General features: G+C 47.8%; 1 protein-coding gene and 1 pseudogene across 2 annotated transcripts in view; one reads left to right on the top strand and one right to left on the bottom strand.

The window, feature by feature from the left end:
• Positions 1–25454, top strand: part of EEPD1 (endonuclease/exonuclease/phosphatase family domain containing 1) — a 95547-nt gene that overhangs the window by 23477 nt on the left and 46616 nt on the right. The gene's annotated exons all lie outside the window — the stretch shown is intronic.
• LOC148758322 (protein S100-A11 pseudogene) lies at positions 2003–25330 on the bottom strand (annotated as a pseudogene).

Below are 25454 nucleotides of genomic sequence, written 5' to 3'. Positions count from 1 at the left end.
GCCTGTCTCTCTCTTTCTCCCCTTTCTAAATAAGCCCTGTTATTTTTACTGCAGGATTTTTAGAACTTGTATTTTTTTGATAATCAATACAGCAATAATGACTGTATTTGCTGATGAGACCAGAAATGAGTCAGAAGAGGCACTTCCTGTTCCCCCCGACGTCAGTCAGTTACAAGGGTGTAATTTTATCAGTCATTCCATGCGTCTGGCACCTGCCAGCACTGTGCTGGGGTCGGTCTGCACAGCGTGCTAATGGCCTCACTGTTGAGAGGTAAGATCCTGCAGCCAGCAGCGTTGTGACTGCACCTGAGACCGGCGGGCTGGATGGCTGTCATCGGGGTCCTGTGGGGAAGCTGTGGGGAAGGAGGGCCCAGTGATCTCAAAGGCAACACTCAGTAATGAGCTTCAATAAAAAGCAAAATTTCACTTAGGGCATTTCCTTCATTCAGGTGAGCTCTCCAGTAAATTGGTGGTGAGCGTTAATTCTACATACTTTTCCTCTTGTCTTTGTTCCTAGTCATCTGCTGAAATGAGTGGTTTGCACTTAAAAACACACACACAAAAAAAAAACAAAAACTGAGCTCTGAAATATGTAAGTGGCTAATTATAGATATTTATTTTTAAATATGTTTGGAGACTGAGTAGATGAATGCCTTTGAGGCCCATTGGTTACTTCGGATGTTTTATTATGAATGTTAAATGTTATCAAGGATTTATATAATTTCATGTTTGGGAATGCTTTATAACAATTTATTAGCAGATGTTGACCTCCGCATTTAAAAAATTTCAGTTTAATGCACGACAAATTTGATGTCCTTCAGTGGATTCAATTTGAGACACTGTGGAGATCTTGAATAGTCTGATACAATAACCAGTGCCGCTGAGACCTGCCTACCCTTCACCCTGGCCTCTGCAGTTGGTGTTAGTGGGTGTCAAACCATTTCCATTGCACCAGCCCCCACAGGACACGAGATACAGTAAAGACAACCAGCAGCTATGAGGGAAGGATCTAGCCCAGCGCCTGGTCCAGTGTGGTCCTCAGAAATATATTTACTGACCGGCTAACCCAATTGATGGAAATTTCAAGATGAGTGCTAATCTAAATTCTGACTGTTGGAACATTTGTCTGGTTGAAAAAGGGGGATTTTTTAAAATGCTGAGTCTTAGGTTAAAAAAAAATCAGTGAGTAGTTTTATCTAGTCTTGAAATATTAATACTGATGTTATCATTCAATGTGCAATAGCTATGATATAACATATTGAACGTCTTTATGTTATCAGTGGACATTATTTTGCTAAATCTTCTTGGAGTCCTTTGGCTGTATTTATCTTTCCGAGGTCGACTGCTTTGAGCTGAGAATCTTGCTATCCAGTCAGTGTTTATGGAGTAGTTGCCATGGGTCGAGCTTCCGTAGGCGTAGTACTTTGGGGATAGAAGCAAGCGCATACCCTACCACGACCCAAAGTGACTCAGAAGGGAGGTATCCCAGAAACTAATTACTCGCATTGCCTTACTGACATTTGAACACTGTGGTTAAAAGCAGAGGTCCTTGTTTCAAATCCTTTGCCTGATGCTTGCTCTCAGGATTTACGTAATCTTTCTGTGCATAACCTCAGTTTCCCCATCTAGAAACTAAAAATAACAAGATGAGCCTCTTTGATTTGGATGGCATGTAGCTGAGAAATGAATGTAAGTCTCCTGTAGGATAGAAAACACACAGTCAGGGCTCACCGTTATTTTTAGCTTGAGTGACTCTTGATTTGGCTCCTGTGTCTACCTCCCACTCTAAATTCCTGGGACACCATCAGACAAAAATCAACATAATCCTGACCAAGAAGCGATTTAAAAAAAAAAAAAAAAAAGATAATGTTTTATAACTCCCAGCAGGAATGGCCTGAACGGTGTGGTTGGTGCTCTGGGCTCTGGGTGGTCTGTGAGGAGATCATGGTGATTGGGAGGCTGGAAGGAAAGGGGTGGTGTGGAGGCCAGCTTCCAGGGCTCCTCAGATATACTTCTGGGAATGGGTCAAGGCGTGATGGCAAGCTACCGCCATTCTGCCAATAAGATTAAGAAATTCTTGGGAATCTAGCATCCCATCACAGTTGATGTCCAGTTCCTGTTTCTTCTTCATGAGGTCAAGGACACTGGGATCCTTCTGGTTCTTTGTGAAGGCAGCCTGTTCTGTACTCATGAAGCTTAGGAAGTCAGTCTTGGAGAGACTGCATGTGTTACCGCCCTTTCCAGCATACTTCTGGAAAACAGCAATCAGAGACTCGATGTACAGCTCCGTCTCTGTAGGGTTGGACGTTTTTGGAGCGAGGCGCGGAGACTGTCTCTTGCTTGATTTTTTTAAAGGCTTTGTGTTTCGTTCTTAAGAACCAGCCCCTCTTGAAGGGGAAACTGTGGGAGCAGTGGCCAGCACACCAGTTGGCCCACGTGGACTTGAAAAGAGGAAAACATATGGCAACTTCCACCGGCTTCCTTTGTTCTTTTGGGTTTATTTTAGTTCTCTGAGTCTGATACCTAATGGAAGCCTAGCACACAGAAATAACACTAATCCAAGCACAGTCTTAAAACAACCCACTCTTTGAAATTGGGGGAGTTGGGCGTGAAGCCTATCGCTCGATCATCCCCGGGTTATTTTCAGAGAGGAGAAGCCCACCCTCAAGTAATCGCACCTCTTTCCTGGCGTCTGCCTCTGGGGTTGGAACCCGCTAGCTGGGGGCCTGACTTGTGCCCTCCACACCCACAATGCCTGGCTTCCTCATTCTGGTGTCTTGCCAGCTTGCGTTCCTAAGTTACTACCAGTCATTGACCTCTTCTCCAGAAAAATGCTAAGAGGTTTTTGAACTTGAAACGGTTTCCACATTTGCTTTTACTCAGGAACGTGAGAGTTCCCTCTGTTAGACCAGGTGGCATAAAATCAGACTGCGCTTGGAAATGACCATATTGGTGTCAGGTTACGCCGTGTCCCTGTTTTCTGTCAAGGAAACATTCTCCTGAGGAGCGTTGGTTTGTGCCAGATCTCATTACCCTGTGCAGCTTGGTGCCTGGTCCTAAAATCATGGGTGTGCTTGAACTGACAAGAGCGAGTTTATAGGACAAGGGGACAGAGCCCTGAGGTCAGCCACTGCAATGGCTTTGGTTTAGAACCCAAAATTGAGGTTTCAGCCCTGACCTCTTGCTGTGGGTGAAACATTTCTGGCACAGCTGTGTAGGTAAGTGTGGGAGAGGGTGTGTGTGGCACACCAGAGGGATAGGGACAGGGACACTGGAGAAGCCTGGGAGCAGCTGCCACTGGCCTGCCAATTCTTCTTGTTATGGCTGAGACTGAAAGTGGCCCCGGAGGGGGCTATCATTTGTGTTCCATAGTGAAACTTTCAGCCCACACCGAAAAAAAGAGAGGAACATTCAAATTGGGGATGGCTAGTGATGCGCCCAGCTGCCTGGTCCAGTGTGAGCCATTGTAGGAGGTGTAAATCTGGGGGGGCCTCCTGATCAAACGCAGATGCTCCATTCTGCGAGGCGGGCCCTGCCGGGTCTCGGACCAGACGCACTTCCTTTTGTGCCTTTATTTTATAACTCAAGATTGCTCTTTCTTGTTAGTTTGAGGGAGCTTATCCTGGTGACATTTTGTGGCCAGAGACCACAGCCTTTTCTGGTTTAGGAGTCTGGGATCCTGAGGCTGTTTGTGGCCCCTGGCCAGCGCCCTTGAGAGTAATGCATGGGCAGGGGTGGGAGGTCAAGGTGTGGGGCATTGAGATGCTTCTAGGTTGTCAGAATCCTGCAGGTTAAAATGCCTCACCTGGAAAAGCTTTGCACAGGTCCAGGGGGGCACTGGCACCCCAGTCTTTCACCCTTTTCTAAAAGCGTAGCGCTGAGCTTTGCATTGCAGATGCGATTTTTATTTTTAAACGCCGGGAGTGACGGTGTGTGAGCAGTGACTCATCCACAGCCAGCTAATCTGTATTGTGTAAAAACACACAAACCACAAATTATTTTTAAAAGGGAAGAAAGCAAAAGCACAGATGCAGCAGACTCCTCATGTCACGTGAATCAAGGGAAAAACTACGCAAGAGGCATTTCTGAGCAGTGGCAGAGGGAAGGCCAGCGTGAGCAGAACGGATGGGCAGGAAGTTCTGTCGGCTCATCTTCTCAGGGGTAGCTGACACCTTCCTTTGTCTCTCGTATCCAGGGCACAGATGATATTCATCGTTATGTGCCTGGGTTCCTTCTTCTGCTTTTCTTAAGACTAATTTTTGTGTCCATGCTAAAAAGCACAGAAAGCTGAGTTACAGAGCTCACAGTATTATCACAAAGTGACAAGCCTGGGCTTCCTCACTGGTAGAACCTTCCCAGTTCAAGGCCTGCGTCTCAACACTAGGTAATACTGGGCAGACCTGCTTCACTGAAGTCGTAGACTGTCCATCATCTAACCCAGCTCCTCTTATATTAAAAAAAAAAAATGGTACTAAAGTCTAAGAATAGGAATGATACTCCTTAGGCCACCATTAGGACATAAATGGTTTTTCCATGAATGACATGAGAGACCTTGTGGCTCAAGAAACGAAAAGCATCAGAGTAGGAAGGATTCCTTCTTGCCTGTCCCTCATTCAGGCAGCTGGGCTGGACATTGTCCCCAAGGATGAGTGATGCCCAGATGCCTCTGGGCTGGAATGGAGGGCTTTGGCACAGGATTCCTTCTGTCCCCCAGTCCCCTGTGTGGGGCTCAGGTCATTGCAGGAGGTTGGGGGGCAGCCCGGCTGGACTCTTCTGTGCCCCGTCCAGGTAGTTGAAATCTGACCCCGCTGGGCTCTGACCTGTCTACACTGGAGAAAGTCCTGGTCCAGTGTGGGGGGAAGCACTGACGTCTGCAGCAGGATGCTCACCAACTCTTGGGGTGAGGCGGGTGTCAGGAAAGGGTCCTGGAAGAACTGATGATGAATGCCAAGATCTGAAGTACCAACCAGGAGAAGTTAGGTGAAGAAGAGGCCGAGGGAACAGAGTTCTAGAGAGGGAGAAAGTGCCTAGAGGCAGAAGACAGAATGCTTTTAGAGTCTGAAGGCCAAGTACTGCTGAAGTACAGGGAGAGTTCCCCAGGGAACAGGAGGGAGAGGCAAGGCTGGACAGGAAGGGAGGGACCCCTTCACGCTAGCCTTGGGAAGCTACTCTGAGGTATGGGGTTACCCTGAGGGCAGAGGCAAGTCTGGAAAGGGCAAAGGAGGGGGGAGGAAGACCAATGAAGCTTTTGATTGTTCATTATTATGTGTTGATGGATTTGTGCCCCGAGGTGGCCAGATTCCCTCTACACGTAGAGATGTCTGTCTAGAAAAGCTCCAGGGACCACAACCCCCAGAAGCCCAGCCTTTGGACACTGTGGGGTGTTGTTTTACATTCTGTAAGGGGCAGTCCTTTTAACGTGTGCCCAGGACTGTGTTTTCTAAGAGGAATTCAGGAATCCAAGCCACCAATGACCGTCGTTGGTAAGTGACGGGTAGCAGATCAGCTACACCCATCCTAGTACCCTGCTCTTAAGGCTTTTTCCAGAATTATCAACACCTCCCTCTGTGGTGGCCTTTGGGGCCATGTCATCGTGCTGTGGTAGAGCTGACAGTAGAATTCAGCCTTAGACGTACTGGGTGGGGAGAGTTTCCCCCGGAGCCTGTAGTCTGTGTCAGTCCTCAGGGTCGGGAAGCCCCTGCTGACCTGAGACTCACCAGTCCTGGGTTTGTTTTGTGTGGCTTTTGAACTCCATGTTTTGAGTCCTTTTCATTCCAGAAGAACTGTGGCTATTTTTGTTGTGAGGTCAAAAAAAGACCTGAGTTCGTACATGAGGGACCTTCAGATTTCTAGCTCCGCCTGGTGAAGGTGTTGATGTCTGAGGTCCTGAATTCAGTAGGCCGCCACTCGCAGGGGATGTCATCTCACTTGGCGTGTCTTCCAGGCCCCCAAGGTTCTTCTTGGGAACAGCTTGGACATATCTGAAGCCAAATTCATGCTTCTAATCCAGGTCCAGGCATGTTAAGTACCTATTGGAGGAAAAAATCCTGGAATGTGTGAATGAATGAATTCCAGTTCCAACCTGAGGCAAAATTTCCAAGTTGGTGACATTTAGCCCCGTGGTTCTTTGGGCATCTGTCCTGTCCATTCCTTGTGACCCCCTCCCAGCCGAGTACCCCCCGGGGCGGGGGCACAGCACAGGACCTCCTCAGTCCTGGCCCCTCCCCCTTTCTGTGGCTTGTTACCTCCATATTCCCCTTGCATCCAAACGTAGGTGTTCTGACTGGAATCCCCCAGCGCTTATGGGATTCTACTCCAGTCCAGGGAGGGCGGGCAGATGGGACCGGCTCTAAGTGATTGCTGGTTCTAGCCAGAGCAGTGGTCTCCAATGTTGCTCCGCTGAAGGTCCACCTGCTTAGAGAAGCAGATTCCCACAAGTCCGTCTCAGCATGGGGTACGAGCCAGCACTCATGATCCCTAACAGAATCCCAAATGCTTCCTGGGCAGGCGGGCTGTGCAGTGGGCAATACACTTAGTGCCCTGGGTGCAGAGTTCCCGGCTCCTCTGGGCTGGCCTGGGAAGAACGGTGGAACTGATTATGGGGGTCTGCCTAGAGAAGTGGGTGGGAGCGGTGGCATTGGGTCCTGAAGGGGCCCTCCTCGGCCTGCCTTGCCTAATTCTTCAGTTGGGAGGTGCACAGTTTTAAAATGTGGGCACTTTGTCAGGAATCCATGTATCCCTCTGTGTGCCAGGATGTGTTAGTTGATTCCAGCGGTGATGTGTGTGTGTCCTCAGCTGGTCTCCAGATATTAGACGCGAATGCTCATGTACCTGGAGCGTACTGAAACCTTTCTTTTTGAAAAGAATCCTTCAGATTCTCCCGATTTGCAGTCCATCTGTTTCTGGCTCATTTCTTCTGTTCATTTCTGTGTTCTCTTGGTGATCACATACTCTGGAGTACCTACTCTGCAGGCATCTGGTCAGGTCCTGGGGATACAGTGAGGCTAAAAGGCAGAGCCCCCCTTCCCAGTGCAGTAGTAATAACCCTGCTACTGTGAAGTGTAGTCCAGAGGGAGACAGACCTGACAGACTTGGAGGTAAGGTGCCCTGCTGGGTGTGCCAGGATCTCTACAGGAGCTCTCCAAGGGCCACAGGGAGGCCCATGGAGAATCTCCTTGCTGCTCCTGCAAGGTGGCAGAGTGCCCTAAACATCACGGGGCAGAGGGCTCAGATTGCACACACACCCAGCCAGTACAAGGACACACAAGCTTTGCATGGAGCCTTCAACTGGAATCCCAGGCCAGAGAGGCAGGTGTGTCCTTGGGAGCTGGGAGCGCTTTTTCTCTCTGAGGAATCTGCAGAGAGTTCTCCGAAGTTACAGCATCTTGCCCGCACTCAGTGCAGACTGCCTCAGACCCAGGCATCGGGGTACCACCCTCACCAGCAGTTTCTCCTCTGGGTGTCAGGAAACTGCGTCACGTGGGTTTTGCTGTGTGGGGACCGTCTAGATGTAAGAATTTTCTAGGAAGGGGGGTTGGTCATGATTATGATTATTATTAAAAACTCATCCCCTCCCTTCAGAATTTTCGTTGTTCTAATTATTGGTACGACCCTCAGAAGGGGGGAGGACAGGGACTTGCTGAGAAGGCAGGTCATGCTGTTTATGGGAATGCGGCCTCATGCCTGGGATTAATAATCACTAATAATAATGTCAGGGATTAATTAGTCCATGGCTTCTGAAATACCCTGGGCCAGAGTTACAAAGCCACGGGGAAAAGAGTGAGGTGGTGAGCACAGCCTGCCGTTGCATAGCTGGGTTCAGACCCCCATTTTCCCTTACCTGGCTGGGGGATGGCGTCCTCTCTTAGTTTCGGCTGCTTCTTCCCTAAAATGGGAATAACACCCTTTCTGCTGACGCTGTGGGTGCCCCAGCATGGAGGGAGGGAAGGAACACTTCCCCTTGGGACAGGAAGCTTCAGTATCAGAGCCGTCAGAACCCAGCTGTGGGTGACAGTGAGGAGCTCCCCTCCCCCCACCTGTCCTACGGGGTTGCCACGAGGACCGCCCCTCACGCATGCCACACAGAACACCTGGCCCGTCACTTATAAATGACAGCTATTATTTATTACTTGGTAAATCTTAAATTCTGCCCGCTCTTCTGTAAGACGTGTGGGTATTTTCTCCCACATCCCATTTCTTTAAGCATGTCCAGCTTTGCTGCAGACTAAGAGCCCCGTTCTGGAACAAACAACTTAGTCTGGGGGACTCATTACCTGCACATGCCTGTTTTCTGGCACAGACACTGTAGGGTGCTAGATTTGCCCTTCAGAGCATTTCCATTGGGACGTTGACACAGAGGGGTTTTCTGTTTGTGTTTGTAGTTTTCTGAGATGACCGAACTCCCCAGGCCGGCTTTATGCCTAAGGCTGTCGTGGTGGAGATTTGCTGGAATTTCCTGCAGGTTGTCTGTTGTGCGTCTGCCCGTTAACCATGGAACCAGACTCCTGGAGTCCGGTCTGTACTCACTGCTCCGTTAGCCTCAGAGCGCTTGAACAGGAGTGTCGCCAGAGTCACCTGTTCAGACCTGCGGGAAATCTCCCAGGAACTCCCTCCGGAATAGTTATTAATTACAAAGAGAACAGTAGTAACTTTCCAGGGGAGACACGCAGACCCTGCCCTAACGGGACGAAGCAGGCATGGAAGAGGACAGCCTCAGCCCTAAGGCACTTTTGCCAAAAATGCATAATGTGCATTTAATCACGAGGAGACAACAAACCCAAATTAAGAGACATTCTGCAACTAACCGGCCAGTACTCTTAAAATATATCAGGATCACGAAAGACGAAGAAAGCCTGTGGAACTGTCCTAGATTGGAGGAGACCAGGGAGGCGTGGTGATTAAATCCAGTCAATGTGGGGTCCTGGACTGGTTCCTGGAGCAGGAGAAGAACCTTAGTGGACGCTGCGAAATGTGCATATAGTCTGTTGGGTAGTGAATAGTTGCCTCACCATTAGCTCCCTGATTTTGATAATCGCACTGTTTTGTAAGATTGTATTAACTTTTGGGGAAGCTGGGTGAAGGGTCCTGGCTTCTTCTGCACATCAGGGTGTAGAGAAAAGCACTCAGGTTTTCGAGCTGGAAAGGCCTGGTCTGGGATCAAATCGTGCCTCTGGTAATGATTAACTAACTAACACAGGTTAGGTGGCATTACCTGTCGGAGCGCGTTTCCTCATCTGCCCGCCCCGGGTGTCATTGTCAGGATAGAGGAGCCACGGTGGGTAACCCACGGTTTGTGATCTTTCCCCTCCTATGGTCGTAACCAGGGATTGGTCCTCTTTGCCACCTGTCAGGCTTTCCCTTGTCCTGTCCCTTTTCTCTGCCAGCCTCCACTTGTGTGGTGGTTTCAGAAACGCGCATGGGCATTTACACCTAAACTCTAGCAAGCTGGTTCCAGAGGTGAGAGGTCCTCTGGTTCTTGCCGGCTGAAGCCTCAGGTGGGATTGCGCCCTGGTGCATCCTGCCTCAGCTGCTCTTGGGCCCGCTCCGGCTTCCTTTCAGAATCTCTTCCAAAGGATTCCAGCCCCTGCAGTTCCCAGACCAGCAGCATTGCCTTCCCCTGAGAGCTTGTTCCAAATGCAAGCTTGGGCCCTACTCCAGACCCACAGACTCGGTCTGCATTTTACCAGGGGATCTGTGATTCAAGTTTGAGAAGTCCTCTACTCAAGGACTTGACATAGAGGGTGATTCCAAGCTGAGAGAACAATTTGCCTTCTCATCATGTGTCTCCATGGTGAGGGGCTGGTCAAGAGTCGATATGAGAGCTGAGATACGTGAACATGGGTTAGAAAAGTCTTTAGGACGCCTCGTTCCTGGCCAGGCCCTTGTGTGGAATTCTCTTCCCCAGAGACTTTAGAGGCCTGAGAGCCTGCCGACAGCCTGGAATTCCAGCTGGGGCCTTTGCATGGGGTTGCCTGGCCAGGGTCTTTCTGAGGAGGGCTTGTTTATTTTCTGTGGAGTCGGGTTTCTCGCCCTGTTTACTAGCCTGCACCAGGCACGCCTGGGGCCTCCACACAGAGGGCTGGCAGCATCCAGCTGCCCCAAGGACATCCATGGGAAATGGACAACAGCACAGTTTGCTTTTAAATGATAGAGACTTTGTGGCAAGACCTTCCTGCTTCTCAGCGTGGCTCAGGTGCCACTCAGATTGTCTTTTAAAGGAATCTCACAATTCTTGGAGGATCTAATGTGCCCAAGAACTGAGCCAAATGCTTTTTGTGCCTTGTGTTTAACGAAATGAGACCACCACCAGCCCCATTTTATAGCCCTGAACACCAGGACTTAGAAAAGGTAACAGAGGCCAAGATGAAGTGGAGCTGGGATTTGAACCCAAAGTTCCCTTAGCCCAGAGCCCAGCTCTTGAACCCTGGGATGTACTGACCCCGGTTGCCTTCTGGTGTCTGAAGCAGGACGTCCACACCAGCGCCTTCTCGCAGGCAGGGCAGAAACAATGACCCTGTAGTCTCCTTCCTGCCCTGGATTAACCACCGGCCAGGCCCCACTGCAGGTCTCTGGTGAGTCTGGGCATTCTGCTGGTCACACTTGGCGTGTTGGGGACAAGTGTTGGGTTCTGGATTTAAGTCGCCAATTCCCAAATAAGGAAGAGTTAGGGGCCAGGAGACCAGGCAGAATATATGGTGAATGATGCTCGTCCCGGCGCAGCTCCTGGTGGCAGAGCCTTAGGTCACGTCCAGGCTTCGTACGGTGGCTTTGAAGTGTGACCATGACATCTGGGCCTGGGGCTGTCACAGAGTGGGCTGCACCTGGACGGGAAGTAGCTCAGGAAAGCAGTCAGGTCATGCCCTGCACCACGCAGCTGCCGTTCTGCGGCCATTTTCCTTCCCTCCCCCTTCCCTTTCCAACAGTCAAGCAGAGGAAAGTGGAAAACCACCAGAAACTAAATGAGTACCCAGCCAGTTTGGTTTATCCTTTCCCCAGGACTCCAGTGCAGGAGAGGCCGGTATTTTTAAAACTCTGGTTCTCTTTTAGACGCAGTTGAAAGGCTCAGAGGTAATTAGCTGTTATAGAAAGACTCTATTGTCATTTTAAAAAGCTGCCTTGTGGGAGTCAGCAGTATCTGTAGTGGGATAGGAACCTGGCAGTAAAAATAGCCCCCGGACCCTCCTGTGCAGGAGCTAAATGAAGCCAGCCAATTGGTTTAATGAAAAGTAGGTGGTGGGCCAAAATTTGCCACTCTCTCACTTTTTAATTAGAAAGAAATATCAAAAAAAAGAATACATTTTACAGGGAAAATTTGAGGAGTCAGAAAAGCACAAATCATAAAGAAAAATCTCGCTTTTAATACTACTATTTGGAATAACTGCTCTTAGAACCTCAGAAAATACATTTCCAGCCTCTATTTCCGTGTGCTCATGAATAAATGTTTGTTAAAAAATTGGACTCATGCTAATGTATAGTTTTAAAAAACACTTTTTTTCACCCAGTAATATTTCAGTCTTTTCCCCATGTCATGGAATGTTCTTTGTGGTAGTAAGATGGTTGCATTAGATAAAAAGGCATTTAATTCGTCTAAGAACGGCGGCCATAACAAAGATGACGATGACGATGAAAGTTTTACGCAATAGCCCCTCTTATTTGGTCAGTCTTGGTTCAAAAATACTCAATGGAAAATTCTAGAAATAAGCAATTCATAAGCTTTTTAAAAAACTGCATGCCACCATGGGTAGTGTGATGAAATCTTAAGTCATCCCACTCTGCCCACCTGGACGTGACCCATCCCATTGTCCTGCGTCTCCACGCTGGACACACTGCCATCTGTGAACCCCTTAGCCGGCTTGGTGATCAGATTGCCTGTCAAGGTACCGCAGTGCTTGTGTTCAGATAACCCGTATTTTACTTCATAATGGCCCCAAAGCCATTCACATACTTTTATTACAGTATATTGTTATAATTGTTCTCTTTTACGACTAGTTCTTATTGTTAATCTCTTACTGTGTCTAATTTATAAACTAAACTTTATCCTACATATGTATATATAGGAACAAACATACTATATGGAGGGTGTGGTACTATCGGAGGTTTCAGGCATCCATTCGGAGTCTTGGAACCTCTGCCCCGTGGATGATAAGGGGGGGGGCGACTGTGTAGAACTTTGTCTGTACCAGACGGTGTTCTAAGCATTACACATAAACCCACTTTGTCATCACGTAGCCCTGGGAGGTAGGTACTGTTGTTATTTCCATTTAATCTTTATTGTTTGACATTTAAGCTTTTCCTTTGTAAAACATGTTTTACACAACTCAGTAATAAGTTCGGCATACCTTTGCTTTCCGGTAGTTTGCCGCTGGGTCACAGGTTCTGCATGTCTTAAAGCTTTGTTGCACGTTCCCCATTGTCCGAGGGAATGAGTAGTCTACACTCCCCATCTCGTCCTCTTCCCTTTTGTTTGGTCTGGAGGTGTCCACAAGGTGAGAGAGGGTGAGGATTTGGGGTCTGCTCAATGTCACAGCTTGTGACCTTGCAGTCTGGAGAGGGAACAAGTCTTCAGTCCTGATTCTTCAGGACCGATCGCCCAGACCACTTGTGTGGCCCATTGCTGCCTTGTATTATCAGTTAACTCCAGTCTCTTGATTTGGTGTCTCCCAATGAGATTGTAAATTCCTGGTGGGCAGAACCATTTCTCATGTGTCTTCTTGTAGCTCAGGGTCCTCCATGGGACATTTGGTCTGTAAATGTTTGCTGATTGAACAGAGGAGACAGTGTTAGTAATATGGGTGGATTTTACTAGTAGCTGAAACAGATTTTGGAGGGGGTTAAACTTGACCCCCCCCAACAAATCCCTGGGGAGCCGGCCTCCTGCAGAAAGCCCATCTGGATGCGTGGGTGTGGGTCATTTGCCACCTGAGTGAGGTGCTGACCTTGATGCACAGAGTCCCCATGTGGTGCAGGGCTATCTGGCCATCTGGTGTTTGCAGCTGCCCCAGGACAGACTGGGAGTGAAGTCTGGGAGTCCCTAGCCCTGCAATCAGAGGGGGCCACCTGGGCTGCAGAGGCTGGGGCTGCCACTTTCCTGGGTGCGTCACTCCCTCCCCGTATTCTGGAGAGATCCCACAGAGTTCCTGAGATGGCTGGAAATCACTGTGCAACAGTAATTTTCTTTTAAAAAAAGGTGTGCCTTTGGACTGTGTAGCATATGTCTGTTGACTGCTTCCTGGGTGCCAGATCCTGTATTGGACACTGGGGGTACAGGAGGAGTAAGTGCTGGCTCTTGCCTTCTAGGAACTGGTGAAAGACCATCTTGTAATAGTCCTAAGACCGGTAAAAGGTTGACTTTGCTTAAATCTGGGAGCAGTGGTCCAAGCTCACTCGCCTCTGTTCCCACCAGGGCCCTGGCTCTCAGCCACATGGACTCTATGGGAAGAGGGTTAGGGTTGCCTGGAGCCCTGTTGCTCAAGGCAGTGCCTGGTGGGCAGGAGGAGGGGGGGCTGGCAATCTAATGTGACCGACAGACATCACGTTTCGTCAGGAACAAAAGCCGACAACAGAGTCCTGGAGGTGGCAGTGGTGTGAGGTTTCTGTCACTCACTCACTTTGGCACTATTGGGATTTTTTTTTTTTTTACAATGAGAATACAGCCTTGTATAATTTGTTTAAATAAAATCACGTAGAAGATAAACAATAGGAAAATATAATTGGTCTTTGACGCTAGACTCTCCCAAGACTCCTTTCAAAACTGTATCACATGTAAGTCACTGCCACTGATTATTTTGTGAGGAAGGAGATATGTCCCATATTTCACATGGGACAGGAAGGAGTGGCCTGCCAAATGTTCCTGGCCTCTCTAGAGCTTTGCAAGGGGTTTCACATTTCATTGCCAAAGTGGCCCTCTGATTCTCAGCCCCACCTCTGTGAGGGGAAGGGAGAAATCGTTGGTCTCAAGTGCGATTTGGAAAACTGAGCTGCAGGTGAAAAGCATGGGATGTGATTTTTTCCCAAATAAAGTGGTATTAGGTTTTGAACTATGTATTTAACTTTTGGAAATAGGAACAAACTCCCAATGTGTGAAGGTTGTTTCATTGGGATGCGGGAGTGATTAGCACGAGGAAACCAGATCTCTGGCTGTTTTTAAAAAAGTTTTAGTGCCTCCGCAAAGTGGCGTTTTCTGCAAAGAGGGGACAGGGTAGCAAAGAATGGCAAAGACAAAAACAAAACCCCATAGAAACTCTCTCTCGGACTCTGGGGTAATGTGGCCACTGACCTAAATAAGGGCAGGAATCTGCCAGTACAATGAGCCCTCGCTGCCAGGACGGGCTGAATTGAGGCCACGGCAATGAACATTTACACGCTGGCCCTGAGTGCATTTGGGCCCTGGATGATAGGCGGGCCATCCCTAGATAGCCAGACCACCCCTAACCCACCCACAGAGGGTTTCTTGGCACCAGGAGCCTGGTTGAAGGCTGAGTGATAACATGGCGAAATCTCCGGACACGGACACTAACAGGAATAGGATTCATAAGAATCCCCAGGAATGAGCAGATTTCAGGGGGCTCCAGGGCTGGGTCAGAGAGAGCAGTTCTTGGTGGACCATCTAGAACATCTCTGTCTAGTTGAAGCCCAATGTGCATTTAAAATTTTTTAGATAGAACTGTTTAAAAAAGCAAGACGAAACAGGTGGCTTTCATTTTAATGTTTTTCACTTAACCCAGTGTATCCAGAATATTGAGATTCTACATTTATGCACATCATCAACGTAAATGTGACTACTGAAATGTTTTACGTGCATTTTGTGTGTGCTTTGAAATCCAGTGTGTGTTTTACCCTTAAGAGCACCTCTCAGTTTGCACCGTCACATTTCAAGTGCCCAGTAGCCTTGCGTGCCCATGGGTGTCATGCTGGCAAGGGCAGCTCTGGAAGCTGTGTCACTGAGCATCTTATAGAGTGAGCTGGGAAGGCTGCCAGGATGCCGTCTGGGCCCCTGGGACCACTGTAGCACTTGACATGGGGCCCTCATAACATTCTTCTGCTATCGTTTTTTTTTTTTTTCAAAAGCTTTAAACCTTAATCACTTACGTTATAGATAAAAATTCTTTACCTTTTCATAGGGTGTTTCCATTATAGGATACTTTCCTTATGTTCTCCTTTGTACCTAAAACTCTGCGAGGGAAGCAGACAGGTACCAATCCTTCTGGCCAGTGGTTATTGAGGGGCTACCAGGTGCTAGGCCTTGATGCACATACAGCTCCGGCCTTCTCGGAGCTCAGATTCCAGCGGAGGAGAAAAACAAATCACTGTGTCATTGTGGCCAGAACTATAGTGGGAATGTGAGCCGGGTCTATAGAAACCCAAGAGAAACACCTCAATTCTGCCCCGGATGCCAGGGCACGCTCTTCAGAGGAGGAGTTGTATTTGAGTAGAAAGATGCAGAATGAGGAGACTTTTGCCGATAAATGGGGGTGAAGAGGAAACACATTCTGAACATGATCCATTTGGGTTAGGACCCTGAACCTGGTGAGCCCACTTCACAGCCCAGACAGGTTAGGCCACCTGCCTGGCATCCGTCCAGGGGTTCACAGGAGAAGGGTCTGGAGCCCAGGAATGTGGGTTAGCCATGCCTAGAGCCGCGGCTCCTCTGGAAAAGGTGGTTCCTGGGCAAGACCCGTGGAAGGGAGGGAGCAGGTGCGGGGAGGGGCCTACCCTGGATCTTGCTGATCAGATGACCGCAATTCCGGGTCCAGGTCCTTTCCTGTCTGCAGCGACCTTTTTTTTCTGTTTGTTTGTTTGTTTTGTTTTGAGAGCTGAAATAAGAATGTTTTGCGTTCCATTCTGTACTGTCATTACATTCAAGTTCAGTAAGCTTTAAGTGCTGTCTGCAGTATTTCTATTGTAGTTATCAAGGAGTTTGGTGGGGCGAGGGGGAGAAATCACCATTTCCAGATGTCTCCCACCCGAGGTGAACTGACTGCCCATCCGGAATCTCATGCAGGGTTCCGACCCAGACAGGTTGCTGGGCTCTTGCCTTTTGTCTACCCCAGGCCCTTGGCCACCACTAGGGCAGCACGGAGACAAGGCCACATGCCCTCCAGGAATGGCGAGCCTCCTCTGCATTCAGCAGTTTTTATTTTTATCTCATCAGCGTGTTCCTCTTTTTAAAGTGTGAATCCCAGTGACCCGAGTGAGCTGTCTGCCTGGGCCTTGGCCAGCAGGACCAGGTTACTGCAGTTCAGCGGTGGCCCTGGGCTGGGGTGGCAGTGACAGGGTTCCCTGTGTGACTGGATGGGGGCAGGGTGAGGCAGGCTGACCCTGGCCAGGGGCAAAAGTGGCCTACCAGACTGACAGGTTCTCAGTCTGGGGAAACATTAGGCCAAAAGTAAACTGGGGCCTGTATTCCCCCTCCCGCACTCCCTTCCTAGCAGCCTTTTTAAAACAACAAGCAAAGTTTGCAAAATTCAGATGTTAATATTTAGAGACACGAAATCCAGCGTAGGTACCTCTCCGAGTTGGACTGTTGGTAGATTTCAGGCCTGCTGGCTTTGGCATTCACGCTTCTGAGGCTCTGATGAGATCTTATCAGTGCCCATGAGTCAGAACAGCAGGGTTTCCTGCTCTGAGGCTGGACAGTGGGGGGCGGTCACCTTCCCGGGAATCGACTCCCCAGGCTCTCGGGGGAGGGGATGGTAGAGTTTTTAGACACAGGAAGGCAGACGGCCACCCTGCCCTTCTGTTGGCTGATGCCCGAAACTCACTTGAGTCAGAGGGAAGTGGGCCCCCCTGCTGTACCAGGCCTGTGTTAGGTCTGTTTCCCACTAGGGCCGTGAGTGCCGCCAGCTATTCTGTGAGCTTGTCATCATTAGAGGCACTTTTCCTTCTGCAGGGTAGTGGTTCTCCAGGTGCGGTCGCTGTACCAGCGGCAGCAGCATCACCTCGGAACTTGTTAGAAATACAGATTCTCAGGCCCCACCCACAATCTTTAGAATGAGGCCTCTGGGGAGGGGCCCAGCTCTGTGTTTGAACAAGCCTTCCAGGCAATCCTGACGCATTCTAAAGCTTGGGAACCCCAACCCAAGTGTTGAGGTGGGAGTCTGGAGCTAGTCTGGACCCAAATCTCAGGGGTGTGGACAACCTGTCTATGACTAGTATCCTCCTCTTTAGATTGGGGGTACTAATAGGACCCGCTTTGTGGGGCCATGTAGCACATACTGCATTCAGTAATGTATGTTAAAACCAGGGGCAGCGTTGAGCTTGTGGGAAGCACACCCTAAGTGTTTGCTCCAACTCGCTCAGAGTCAGCCAGCTTAGATCCTAGGGCTATTTGATCTCAAGGCCATTTCCTCATTTTATTGTGCCAGCTGTCCCTTAGAAATCTAAGTCATTTAGCTGTTACGCCATCTCATTCGGCAAAATATGCAGGCTGCTCGGTAGGCCCAGGCTAGCAAAGGGGTTTCCTTTCTCATTGCCAGCTCTAGTTCCTGCATAGGAGCTGAGCTGCTTAGAATCCCGAGAGAGGGGAGTTGAAGGCCAAGGGCGAACTTAGCGTACATGTGCCATCATGGATTAGCGAGGTCTGTCCGAGTACACAGCAGGGTTCTTTGCTCCTGTTGTTGGTGGTTGTTGGGCAACTTAGTGTGAATTTCTGACCCTGTTACTGGGTGTAAGGGGAAACTAAGAGTCCCCACGGAATGCCACAGGCCAGAGGGATTGTGTGGGCTCCATGTGTTCAGGGCAGATTAGCAGCAGGCTGCATGTGGTCTGTGGGCTGTGCCTGGCCCCGGAAGCACCGTGTTCCTTGCCCTGATGCCGTCTCTTTTGGGACTTGGGGGTGGCTGTGGCCACAGGGAAGGGCTGGCTGAGGGCCTGGATCTTCTGAGTCCTGGCCGCATAGCTTTCTATTTCATCATGACTAACAGGAGCTTTTAGCCCCAATTTGCAGATATGAAAAGGGTGGCCATGACAAAGTACCATGGATTGGGTGGCTTAAACAACAGAAGTTCTTTATTTTTTCTCATGGTTCTGGGAACTAAAAGCAGGGTTGATTTCTTCTGAGTCCTGTGTCCTCGGCTTGTAGATGACTGTCTTCTCCCTGTGTCTTCCTATGATCTTCCGTCTGTATCTGTCTGTGTCTATATTTCTTCTTCTTATAAGGACACCTGTCATGTTGCATTAGGACCACCCTAATGGCTTCATTTTGACTTAATTGCCTTTTTAGAGACCCTATTGCGATCACATTCTGAGGTACGAGGCATTAGGACTTCCACATACAGATTTTTTGGGGGGTGGGGGGCACGATTCAGAGCATTTCAGGAGAAGAATTTCAAGGACACAGCAGGTACCAGCATGTTAATGGTTAGGGATTGAGAAAGACGGGCTCCAGAAAGATGAATGGTGAAAGTGGTTTCAGAGTGCGCATGGAAGGAAGCAGGGGGAGGGAATGTGATCCAACTTTCAAAAGCACAGTTGGGCCTTCTGGTCTCAGAAAAGAGGGGTAGAATCTCTTCTGAGTGGGAGGGGCACCAAAGAAGATGGGACAAATATAGAAGAAGGAGGTCATGCTGCAAAGTGGACATCATGGCTCAAGGTCAGCTGGGCTGAGTACTCTGTGCCATCTGATTTTTCACACAGAGTTTCTACAGGAAATAGATGTCCTGTTTGAGAAATGACAGCTGTACTCCCACCGAGCCACTGGGAGCCGCCCCATGGAGCCCTCCTCACCTCATCTGGTCAGGAAATTCTTAGATGTGTCCCATGTGAAGTTGGCTGTGGTGCAGTCTTCGTGAAAGGAGCATTCTGAGTTAGCCGTCATGCCTTCATTCGGTGGTTCTCAAAGTGTGGTTCCCAGGCTGGCCGCATCTGCCTCTCCTGGGAACTGGTTCAGAATACAAATCCTCAGGCCCCACCTCAGACCAACTTCTGTAGAAAACTCTGGGGTGGGGCCAGCGATCTGTTTTAACAACATTCCAGGTGATACTCACTAAAGCCCAGAGCCACTGTCCCCAATCCAAAAATACACACAGGCAGTTCTTGGAAATGAACACAGGAGCCTCCAAGCAGCTATGTCTGCTTCCCTCCCGCCTGCTTCCTGGACAAGCTTTTGAAGTTGTCAGCTGGAACCATGCTTTGGAATTCCCTGAGCTTGGAGAACTGGGCTGGTAAAGTTAGAGGTCCCTGTCTTACAGGCAGTTTTCCTGGCCTGACTCCGCTCACAAGGTTCTGAGCCAGCCGGTCATGGTGGAGGGGGTCAGAGGGGCAGGGAGGGGGCTGCCTGGGTCTCCCTCCCTGAACTCTATGTTTTAAATTGAAGACAGGGAAGGACCGGAGGGCCCTGGATCGCAGGCCAGAGGATACGGTTTCACACAGCAGCTGGAATTCATAGCAGTGGCGTCAGGGACCTCTGGCTTTGAAGACTTGGTTAGATGCTGTTACTTAACGAAAACCAGCCCCGGCTCACCAGCCACCATGCTCGCCGTAATTGGGCACCACACTGGGTCACCGAGCCCCTAGTGCTCCTTGGGGTGCCCGGAGATGAAAGCTTGGCAGCAGAGTCTGCTGCTGTTACTTGTAAGGGTCCTGACCTCGGAGCTGCAACTCAATGAGGACACCCAGGGGCCAACGTGAAGTGCTAGAGAGGTAGAGTGGGTTTTGGCCTCTTTGCAACGCGGAGGGACACATATCCAGAGACCAGCTGCATCCCACATATCTGAAGCTGACACCAGAAGCCAGGGGTTGACATTTTGCAGGTAACCAAGACTCTCAGCAAAGAATAAGTGCCCATTTGTCGCTGCAGTGGGCGACACTCGCCTTCTGAAAGCCTGTAGTCATGATGCTTGGGGGCCTTGCTGCCTGGGCTTTGCATTCCAGTCTGTTCTGCACCAAGGAGCGCAGTGTTATGGTTAGATCCTGGGGACACAGGGCCAGCACTGTCCCCTGATGTAGGAGGGAAGAGCAGGGAACTGCTTGCCATATCTCTCCCTCCCCCTTCTAGAATACCTCTGGGCTTCTCTGCAGACCACAGACGTGTGCCATCTAACTAAATTCTTTTTCTGCATTTTGCACACTTGTGTAGGTAAGCCTTCCTCTGCTGCTAAAACCTCAGGGAAGGTGGAAGCCCTCGGTTCTAGTTCTAGTTTACCCATGCGATTTTAAGTCAATGAGTGAAACTTTCCAAATATTCTTTTTTATCTTTTTTGTTTTTCTCTCCAGCGAGTGGGCTTTAATCATACTTCTTCCAGCTAGTGGGTCCCTATGCAAAACTTTTTGGGCAAAATATTGATAGCAGTGATTTGTGAAGACTATTTGGTAATCTAAAATTCCCATACATGCTGTTGTAGTGTCTCCAAAGAAATATATCCAATTATCAAAGGAGAGGAATGAAAGACATGATTCCAGAACGTCAACTAAGTTACAGAGGTCCGATTGTCCACCTGTGCCCTGCACCAGGCTGCTGCGCCCTCGTGGGCCTGCCAGGGTGGTTGGCAGGTGCTGGAAGACATTTCCATATCCTCTCCTTTCCACACCATCGCTGAGCGGCTCTGATGAAGGAATTGAAAATGGCCAATAAAAAGTTCAGTTTCTATAAAAGTCAAGGAAATGTAAATTTAAATAGTGTAATAACACCTTTTCCACCCTTTGGGTTAGGAAGGACTTACAGAAATTACTCAGGTGAAAGTCTGAATCTACAAAGCAATTTTGCAAAAGTTATTTGAAATCTTAAAAATGCACACAACCCTTGACCTCCTGGAAATTTAGTGTTTGAAACAATTAAAGGTATTTGGAAAGTAGCATCTGCAAAGTTTTTCACCAAAGTGGTCATTAGAACAGTGAAAAATGTGAAACAGCCTTGATGTCCAACAAATATTATTCTAACATATAGTATATTTGTATCTACATATATATGACTCTATTAAAATTACATCAAATAATACTTAATGACATCCATTCATGTCAACTAATACTGAAAATAATTGATATTTAATGGCAATTAAAAAATAATAGAAATACCATATACAATATGATTTCAATTTTATAAAATATTTTTTTAAAGTCTAAAAGGACATATATACATCAAGATGCTAATGTTAGTTCCTAGGTAGCAGGATTACGGTTAATGTTTCTTTTATTTCTGTGTGTGTGTGTGTGTGTGTGTGTGTGTGTGTGTTTTCTAAATTTTCTGCAATAATGTGTTCTGTAAAGGACTTCTTTAAAAAAGAAAAATTCCTGTGAAATATGCTCTCATAATTGCTGCTTTAAAGAACTCCCGCCCAGAGAAACTTACTGGCTGGGCTGTGTTACCAGAAGGGGTGAACGTTGGCTTTGTGCTGATTAATGAGGCCACCGCCTCTGATAAAACCCAGAGGTGAATTTTGTCTGGATTACAAGGAAGAGTAGCCTTGCTAAGAGGAGAAAGGTCAGCACTGAAAGCCAGATGGGGAATTCTGGCTAGAGCATTGAGTTGGAACTGCAGACCATGTATTGTGGTAGATAACTTTCTAATTTCCAGTATGTTCTGAAAGCGGAAATTTTTTTCTCTTGCATAGTCAATTAATCCCTCTTAGTCTCTCCCAGTAAAATAAAATAGGTAACTAAGTTCTGAAGGCGGTGGCAATGAGTAGTTGAGAGCGGCAGTTACAAGCCTCACTGGGTGTACGTGACACTCCAGTTGTCACAAAATGTTGGGTGATGGGCCGAGAGGGCCTAGAGCAGAACTGGCCTCATTTCATTTTGAAGTGCCCCCTCCCCCCCAACCTGAGGAATCGTTCGTACTGAATACTCTGTGAAATTATCACCTATTCTTGGCTGGAAATATGTGATTCCATGTAAAGTTGAGCTTTAGAAATATTCATTTTATGGTGGCTTGACAGGCTTAGGATGGAAACATTGGAGGGGGGAGAGGAGACCAGGAGGAGGGGAAAATGGTGAATTCATCCAGGTTAGGTGGGGCTTCAGTGAATGAAAGCTTAAGCGGGAGCCTGAGAGGAATCCTGGAGGTGGGGGTAGATTTTAAGTAGAGCCTGCGGGTGGAGTTTCACACTGGGGTCTGAGAATCTGCTGGGAGTGGTTCAGTTGAACATCAGAGGAGTTATTCTGAGGCCAGCCTTTGTGTGAAATATCATCAGAAACCAAATCATTGGGCTGCAGCTTACTTTGAAATGCATCAGGAAAAAAAAGCTGGATTGCTGAATGGTTATATGGGCAGATGTGTGCTGACGCGGGTAGAGTAGAATGCTAACAGGTGTAGAACGTGCGTGGTAGGTGGGGTGTTCACTGTACAGGTCTCTAAATTTTCCTGAAGGTTTGAAAATGTTCATAATTAAGATATTGGGAGCAAAAAGACAGCAACTAGATGGCGAATTTTGTGGACATTTACAGAAAAAACTAGGTAACAAGGAGTCCTCTGTAAATCCCAAAATATGAAAAGATGGGGACAAAAAAAAAAAAAAATCCCTAAACCCTTAATTATTGACTTAATAGTTGGCCAGCATGCGTTAAAAAAAAAAAAAAAAAAAAAGTGTGTTGCTTACCTCCATACTCATAGGATTTGATACACATAAGGAAATATATACAATGCAAAAGATGAAAATGTTGGAAGGAAGCCAGTGAATGGAGAGGGAAGACAGGACAAAAGACAAGGTCACCCCTGGAAGGTCACACCCCACCTGGTTCTGAGCGCGTTGGGAAGGGGAGACCCCAGGACTGTGGAAGCACAGAGGGGAATAGTCAGCTACCTTCTTCACCTGTTACCAGGTGAGGTTGTGCAGGATGGGGGCACTGTCCCCACCGTAGACACACAAGTTCATTTGAGCTGCTTGTTCCTTCTCCCTCTCCCATTGAAAACCAAGGAGTGACCAAAGCGGATTCCGGACAAGCAACTGGGGATGAAGGCTGTGAAAAGCACTTTTTCCTGAAGGGAGTGTTTTGTTCACATGATATTTGCAGATGGCTCCTTCTTGTGTGAAAGTGTGTTGAAAAAAATTAAGGGGAAAACAAGAGTTCCAAGGACAAGCTCCTGATTCACTTGGATTAGAGAGGTACATGGTACCATGTGAGAACCCCGTGGTGTAGCGACATCTGGGCCTGTGTCATCATAATCATATAACCACCTGGATTAACAAGGACCAGCAAGCACCTGTCCAAGGTGTAAGGCGTCATCTCCTACCTGTTGGATGTGACGCCAGGGAGGAAGTTGGGAATAGAATCCCGAGGGACCAGTCGGAGTCCTGAGCCTGGGCTTGAATAACCAGCATCTTGAGCCCTTGCAACGTGGCCCCACTGTCGTCTCTGAGGCACAGCTAATGGTGCTGAGTCCACGTGACGTCGTGCAGAGAAAATGGGAATGTTTGTGAGGCAGGTTGAGAAGGAAGTGGTTTTCCCTTCTTTAGCCCCTTGCCTGATAATGAATCTATAGCTGCACCTTAAACAAAGGATAAAAGCAGGAGTTAAACTCTTCCTTCAAACTGAGAAAAATGAACCCTTCAGTTTAAAATAACCCGATACTTAGTTCCTTTTCAACATGTTATACAACCTTATCTTTGGGGGTTTTCTGCCTTACCTCTTTTGGTGAAGGGACTTGCGTTTGGAATAAATGTTATAGCTTTAGAGGTGTTTTAAGAGTCAGTTCTGCAGTGTGTGTTTTGCTTATTATCTGTGTGTATCTTTTTGTTTTCAGCTTTAGAGGATGAAGAAGAGCAAAACTGTGCTGCCCGCTCATCCCCAGAAAAGTTATAATTTTCTTTGTACTTCTTTGAGAGACAGTGGCCTGGCTTGATATGGGATTAAAGTGCTAACTGGTAAAGAATTTAGTCAAATTATTCTATAGTAACAGGGAGACTGCAAGTCCCAAAGTTCACTGTTACAAGGCCTGGTGCTGTGGAGTCTGCACTTAGCAACCCCACCTTTACAGCAATATTTCCAGCCTGCTGGTCAATCATTTAGAACCTGTTTAAGTGGCTAAAATACCAGTTTGATTCTTAGGAATTGAAAGCTTTATATTCTTGTCAGTTTAAAGAAGATGAGAATTATGTACCAGATTATGTCTAGATTAATTCAAGTTAAGTATTCATAGCTGTCATTTATTGAGTACCTACTCTATACTCGAAGGCAAGATGATGTAATAACTGCCATTCCATTGAATCTTTACAATGGCCCCATTAAATAGGTAGAATCATTAGCTTGATTTTACAGATGAGAAAAGCCAATCTCTGATCAAATGTTGTCTCGCAGGATAGATCCTCCCCTGACTTCCCCACAGCACGCTGGCCACTCACATACACATATACCTGGTCACTCAGTGCTGCTTTATCCTGTTTTATTTTGTATAAACTCATCACCACTAGGCACCTTACATAACTATAATTTATTGTATATTTAATACATAATATATATCATAGAAATATTACGTATTATATGGTTATTGGTTTGTTGCAGACCCTTCCTCACCAGTGGTATCCTGGAGCTGGTGCGAAATGGCTCATGGGAGCCAATGCTGAACGTCTGTTATCAGCAGACCACTGCTCCGTAGCGCTCATTAGAATGCGCTTCACGAGAGTAAAGGTTTCGTTTTGTTCCTTGTCCTATCTCTGGTGCTAGAACTATGCCTGGCCCATAGCAGGTGCTCAGTAAACTTTTGTTGAATGAATAGAAAGCACTAAGTGCTTTGCTTTTACGTCACACAGACCTGGGCTCAATTCCTAGCTCTTGTGTGGACCTTGCACAAGCCACCTCATCTCTCTGAAGCTATAGAATGCGGTCGAAATCCCTGTCTCTTCAGCTGAGGGTAAACTATCCCCACGGCAAGAGTAAGGAAAACTAATACTGTACAAAGCACACAAATCATATAATCAACCCCTGAACATTTTGTAGCTGGACTCTAGTAAATCTTTTTGGAATCTACAGTTTGTTACACAATGTCTGTCTGCAAGGAGAAACGAGGTGTAAGGAACTAGCGTGAGACAAGCTTAGCAGAGTACCTGACATCTGGAAAGCACAAGTCTAATGGCATCCTCCTTTTCCCCATTGTGGGTTCTGTCTGCATTTCAGGCTGTTCCTGTGTCTTTTCTTCTAGATTTCCCAGGAACAAAGTTGCCCAGTCTGCTGTAGTTTTATGTCTGGTAGTTAAACCATGCCATTAACATTCTAACAGGCTTTCCTGTGGGGCCTCAGACCTTGGATTAGGTTAAATGTTTTAGCCTTTTCGAAAGTGGCAGTAAGTAGGCAGTTTGCTGCTGACAAAACAAAAAAGTGCAGATGTGGAAAAGTGTTTCTCAGTCTCCCGTCGGGAGCCAACCTCACTTCTACTGTTCAGCTGCTCCACCTTGGGTCGCATCGTCTTCGGCCGTTTTCAGTTAAAGTCAGGCTTTGTCGCTTCTGGCCATTCCAGTTGTTTGTGCTTGAAGAGATTTCCAGAAGTTGCTGTCCTGGTTCTACCCTGTGGGTCTCCCTGGGAGCCA

The sequence above is a fragment of the Rhinolophus sinicus genome, chromosome 4 (genome assembly GCF_057876585.1).
Source record: "Rhinolophus sinicus isolate RSI-liver-muscle chromosome 4, RSI-T2T, whole genome shotgun sequence".
In the NCBI taxonomy this organism is placed as follows: domain Eukaryota; kingdom Metazoa; phylum Chordata; class Mammalia; order Chiroptera; family Rhinolophidae; genus Rhinolophus; species Rhinolophus sinicus.
This window is presented reverse-complemented; position numbering and strand designations above follow the sequence as displayed.